Below are 6,315 nucleotides of genomic sequence, written 5' to 3'. Positions count from 1 at the left end.
CTTCTTTCCTTCCTTTCTTCCTTCCTTCCTTCCTTCCTTCCTTCCTTCCTTCCTTCCTTCCTTCTTTCTTTTCTTTTCTTTCCTTTCTTTGTCAAGATCTTGCTATATAATTTTGGTTGGTATGGAATGTGCTAAATAGACTAAACTGGCTTCAAACTTGTGATGATCCTCTTGCCTCAGCCTCCCAAGTGCTGGGATTATAGATGTACACCACCACCCCTGGCTGAAATTCATCTCTTAGACAGTTAAGACGGCGATTGATATTTGTAGGCCTACCCTCACATCTTAGAGAAATCAGGCAGGCTTTCCTGTCAGATAAACCTTGGTGTTGATCTCAGCTGAACTGTTTGTTAATTGAGTGACTTTGGAGAGAGTTACATAGGTCCCAAATTTAACTTTTATTTATGGGGCTGGAGAGATGGCTCATTGGTTAAGAGCACTGACTGTTCTTCTGAAGGTCCTGAGTTCAATTCCCAGCAACCACATGGTGGCTTACAACCATCTGTAATGAGATCTGACGCCCTCTTCTGGTGTGTCTGAAAACAGCTACAGTATACTTACATATAATAAATAAATAAATGTTAAAAAAAACCTTTTATTTATTATCCTCAGTATCTTCTATAAAATACCAGCTTTAAGAGACCATATACACACACATATATATTTGTTTTAAATTACTAAATTGTAGCTTGTTGAGGTTTTTATTTAAGAGTAGTCTATTTGAGGGGCCCACCCCTAGAATTAGAAATAAATACAGGTCAGGAAAATGACTCAGGATGAATTTGGTTGCAGACAGTATTGTAATACAAGTACTTGGGTGGGTTGGTTTTGGTTTTGGAAGCATAATCTTATTCTTGTCAGGCTATTCTGGAACTTGCTACATAACCCAGGACAGCTTTTGGCCAGCTTCAGATTGATGATCCTATGATCTTGCTTCAGTCTTCAGAGTGCTGGGATCACAGGTGTGTGCCACATAAGTACTTTGTAAGAAGTATAGCAGTACTTGGAAGTCAGTTCTGGGCTGGCGAGATGGCTCAGCAGGTAAGAACACTGGCTGCTCTTCTGAAGGTCCTGAGTTCGGATCCCAGCAACCACATGGTGGCTCACAACCACTCATAATGAGATCTCACGCCCTCTTCTGGTGTGTCTGGAGACAGCTACAGTTGAATTGCAGGGCTAGAATGAGTGGGGCGACAGAGGTCCTAAGTTCAATTCCCAGCAGCCACACACATGATGGCTCACAGCCATCTGTCCAGCTACAGTGAACCCATACACATAAAAATAAATAAATAAATCTTTAAAAAAAAAAAGAAAGTCAGTGCTACATAAAATTAAAATCAGGAAAGCATAGTGAATCTTTTACAGGCTCTCCTTACAAAAGGACAGCGTGGTCTTTTTCAGCGATCCAAGTGCAAAGCCCCAGGTTTCCTTCTTTGCTTCACTTACCTGGTCTGGTCTTCTGGCAGTAACCACATTCCATTGTTTTACACGATGAATTTACCTCCTATGAGTTGAGTGCGACCAGCAATTTCATTTGGTAAACGTAAACTCCCCTCCCTCCCTCCTTCTGTGAGTGACTGACTGCAATGTTACTTTAGATCTACCACACAGTATACCTACTTTGCACTTTTGAATTTCTACTGTTGAATATTAGTTGTTGGCTTAATTGGATGCATAACACTTTGATTCTATGCACCAGTCCTTTTCAGAGGAAGAAAGGATTTCACTTGTAATTTTTCATTAAAAATTAAGAGAGGGATTAATGGTCCAAAGAACTAAGAAGAGAATTGAAATAAGTATGCTCAGCACAATGCTGTTTCTCCCCATGGCTAGCCACTGTGTGTCTCAAGATGTAAGAGGGCTGTCTGCTCCTCCTGGAAATTGTGAACACTGATTAGCAGCTAGTCTCACTTTGAAACTTACACAGCAAACATGGAAGAGTGGATTGTTGCCTTAACCCATGGGAGTCTTGAGATTGACGTCAAAACACAATGCAGCTGTCTAAGCAGTGGGGAGAGTATTTCTAACATCCCTGTTAGATCATTGCTGGCCCTTTCCTCTCCTACTCTCTTCTCAGACATTGTGTAGGACAGCTTGCCATTCTTTGCTAAGCTGCAGTGACATTCTTTTTTTTTTTTTCCTGTACTTTTCTTTATTTACATTTCAAATGTTCTCCCCTTTCCTGGTTTCCCCTCTGAGAAAACCCCTATTCCCTCTCCCCACCACCCCTGCTCACCAACCCACCCTCTCCTGCTTCCTGGCCCTGGCATTCCCCTACACTGGGGTATAGAGCCTTCACAGGACCAAGGGCCTCTCTTCTCATTGATGACTGTGACGTTCTTTACTTGAGCTTGCACAGCTCTTTATCCCTCCCCAGAATTAAGTCATTGTGATGAGAACCTTTTTTCTAAAAAGTCTTTTTGAAAGACATTTACAGATTGAGACACTAAAGAGGATATGGATAGCCCATACATGTACTCATGTTCCTCAGCTTTTAACATGTTATATTAGTATGGCACATGTATCATAATACTGAGTCAACATTAACATTATTAACTAAGTTCATAGTTTATTTAGATTTCCTAGGATTTTCTTTTCTTTTTTGTTGGGTTAAGCCATTGCTCTATTTCTACCCAGGATACTGTCTTAATTAGAGTTTTATTACTGTGAACAGACACCATGACCAAGGCAATTCTTATAAAGGAAAATCATTTGGGGGCTAGCTTATGCTTTCAGAGGTTTAGTCCATTATCATGGACTGGGCCAGGGGGAAGCATGGCAGTGTTCAGGCAGGCAGGCATGGTGCTGAAGGAAGAGTTGAAAGTTCTACATCTTGATCTAAGGGCAGCAGAAGGGGACTGTGTGCCACACTAGGCATAGCTTGAACATATATTAGACCTCACACCCACCTCTGTGATAACACATTTCTTCCAACAAGGCCGTACCTACCAATAGTGCCACTCTCTATGGACCAAGCATTCATACACATGAGTCTATGGGGACTATCCTTATTCAAACCACTAAGGATACCGTTTGAAATTAGTTACTGTGTCTCCTTAGGTTCATTTTGGCTGTGAGAATTTTTGACAGTCTTGACATTTCTCAGGAGTCCTGGTTAGGTATATTATAGGATGCCCCCAAACTGGAATTTGTGTAGGTTTTACTCATTTTTAGATTGGAGTTGCCTGTATGACTGAGGCTGTAGTGTGGCTCAGGGGTAGAGGTGTTACAGAGCCTATCAGACAGGGTAAGAGTTCAAGGTACATAGTAAGTTCTAGGCCAGCTTGCGCTACCTTACTATCCACCTTCCATATGCATATACACACAGGCGCATGTGTGAGCACCTACATATACATAACCTGTGTACACACAGAAATACAGAAACCATTCTGGATTTGCTAGTTTTTTTTTGTTGTTGTTGTTGCTAAAACAAGAGAAAGGAGAGAAACCATTTAAGAAAGGGGAGGAGGTTTGACTCACAGTCTTAGAGGTTTCAGGCCTTGATTGGCTTGCTCTGTTTGTGTGGGCCTGTGGTGAGAACAGCATCATGGTGCTGTGAGGGTATGGCAGAGCAAACTGCTCAACTCCAGCTAACTGAGGAGAGGTGGCTAGGTAGATACTGATGGACTGAAAAGTACAAGGAGAGAGACAGCCCAGTGGTGAGCCTGAGTTTCCCCAGTCAGAATTGCTAACCTGTAATCCCTATGACATTCCAACTAGAATACAGTATTTCTTTGTGATTTCAAGTTATAATGTTAATTTTCAGAAGTTAGGTTAGCCTTCTTAATTTTTAAACTCACTTTGGTACTGGGGATTGAACCTAGGACCTTGTGATGCTAGGCTGTGGGCTCCCAGCTGCCTCCCAGCTGTGTGCTCTGTAATTTCATTTTGCAGTTTTAAGTTTTGCATTTTAAGTTTTGAGACAGTATCCCAGTAAGTTGCCCAGGTTGGTTTTAAACTCATTCTGCAGTCCTTGAAGTCCTTGAGAGTTTGCTTTACCATTGAGCAACAGGGATCTTAGGCTTCTGTACTGAGGTCCAGCTAGGGACATGACTTCTGCTGTTGATGGGTTAGACACATGCATAGATCACGCATCTACCATTATAATATCACACAGAATAGATTCTGCACCTTAAATACTCCCTTTGGATTGTGGATTCTCTTTAGAGTCACCTGTGCTCTCTAGTAAGCCTTCCACATTTTTCAGAGTGTGATATGAATGCAATGACACAAAGCTTGAATTTGTATATGGTTTCTTTGACATAAAAGAGTATAATGGAAGAGTACATTTAAGATTCATAAATTAATTATTCATTCTTTTAAAATTGTTGAATGGTCTTCCTTTGTGTGGATGAATCATAGTTTGGTTTTCTATTCTCCTATTAGTACTTACGAATAAATTTGCTCTAAATGTTCATGGGCAGTTGTTATTTTTATTTCCTAAGTTTATTATCATGTGCAAGCATGTGTACAAATACACATGTGTCAGTTGTACACAGTAAGTCAGAGGTTAGTCTCTGATTGGGTTAGTTCCCTCCTTCTACCATCTGAGTTTTGGGGTTTCAACTCAGGTTGCCAGGTTTGGTGGCCGTCCCCTGCACTCACTGAACAGTACATTTTCAGATCACTTAGTAAATCCTAAGTTGTAACATTCAGGTGTTTGTTATGGATAGCTTTCACTATGTAAGCCTGGCTGGCTGGAATTCGAGATGCAGAGGATCTCCGGTTTGAGCTCAGACATCTTGCTTTGCGAGTTCTCAGCCCTAATCTTTATGTCTTTATGAATACCCAACATAGTCATTTTCATTGTCCTCACTCTCCATTTGCCTTTTCTACAGTGGAGCATATTTGTTTATTACTTTGTATTGTGTGTGTGTATGCGAGTGTGTGCATCCCATAGCATACAGAAGTCAGAAGACAGCTTGTGGGTGGTGACTGTTTCTTTCTCCCATGTGCACCCAGAGGGTCATTCTCAGGAACTTTTATGCACTGAGCTTCTCACTGGCCTCAGCACCTCTTTATATGTTTACTGGTTATTTGGATTTTCAAGAGAAAATTATGTACTTCCTTTGGACTCTGATTATGTACTTCTTTCTGGACACTGGGTTTTGAAAGAAGCCATGGTTTTCATTAATAGAGTCAGTAAGAGAAACTGTTGTGGGGAATGCCAAGTTATGGCCAGGAAGCTGAAGTATGTTCTGTGAGGAAACTGAGATTGTTGACGTGTTTGGTTTGTTATAGGAAGGGGAGCAATAGAGATTTTGATTAAAAAGAGATGCTACATGATTAGTAGGTGGCTAGAATTGTCCTCAGATGAAAAATACTAAGATATGAAATCTACTAGCTTCAAGTTCTACATTGACATATTCTGTGGAATTGCTTCAGTTGTGTAGACCTATGAAGGCATAAAGAGAAGGGGAGCTTCATGACTTTGAGGATAGATGAGCTTCGTGGGAAAGTGCTAAGCCTTGAGGGGGAGCCCCAAGGCCAAGCAGAGGAAGTTTCATGGTACTAGCAATTAGTAGCAGTCCTCTAGTTTGACTGGTTTCTTGTAGATTAAGGAGAGTTTCTTTAATAACTCTTAACCTGTTAAGTGCATAGACATTCTAACCTTAGTATTACATCTGCGCCTTAATATTTAAGGGTATTAAAAATCATATACACATGTTTTGAAAAGCTACAAAATGTAAATATGTATAGATAACTAAAGACTATATATAACATACATTTATAAACTACATTTGCCTAGATGTTGGCTTCTTTTCTTTTTTTTTAAGGTTTATTTATTATTATATCTAAGTATACTGTAGCTGTTTTCAGATACCTCAGAAGAGATCAGATTTTATTACAGATGGTTATGAGCCACCATGTGGTTGCTGAGATTTGAACTCAGGACCTTCAGAAGGACAGTCAGTGCGCTTAACCGCTGAGCCACCTCTCCATTCCCCATAGGTGTGGGTTTCTTGTAATCTGACTTTTAGGTCATTAACTGTTGTTCTGAGGTTCTTTATAAATTGAAAGAACCTTGAGCTACAATTTTTGTAGGTAAGGTGTTTCTAGGATTGATCAAAGAGATACATCATTATATGTTTTATAATAGACAGGATAGCTTTCATTCAGTACTTGTATGCTGGTCCTAGAAGTTATCTGCATGCACACTTGACAGTTGCACTGATGCCTCAGAACAGGAAAGTAGAGGCTAGTAATGCTTAGTATGCTTTGTGTTAGAGAAGTGTTTGACATAGATTACTGTTTTAACAAAATCAAATTGCTTCTAGGGATTAGAATGGATGAGTGTGTCTCTTACCCCCCCCC

The 6,315-nt window shown here is 40.4% G+C and overlaps 1 protein-coding gene across 2 annotated transcripts in view; it reads left to right on the top strand.

Moving 5' to 3' along the window:
* Arhgef12 (Rho guanine nucleotide exchange factor 12) overlaps positions 1–6,315 on the top strand; it is a 142,529-nt gene that overhangs the window by 29,759 nt on the left and 106,455 nt on the right. The window lies entirely within an intron of this gene.

Source organism: Mastomys coucha, unplaced genomic scaffold, assembly GCF_008632895.1.
Source record: "Mastomys coucha isolate ucsf_1 unplaced genomic scaffold, UCSF_Mcou_1 pScaffold23, whole genome shotgun sequence".
Taxonomy (NCBI): domain Eukaryota; kingdom Metazoa; phylum Chordata; class Mammalia; order Rodentia; family Muridae; genus Mastomys; species Mastomys coucha.
This window is presented reverse-complemented; position numbering and strand designations above follow the sequence as displayed.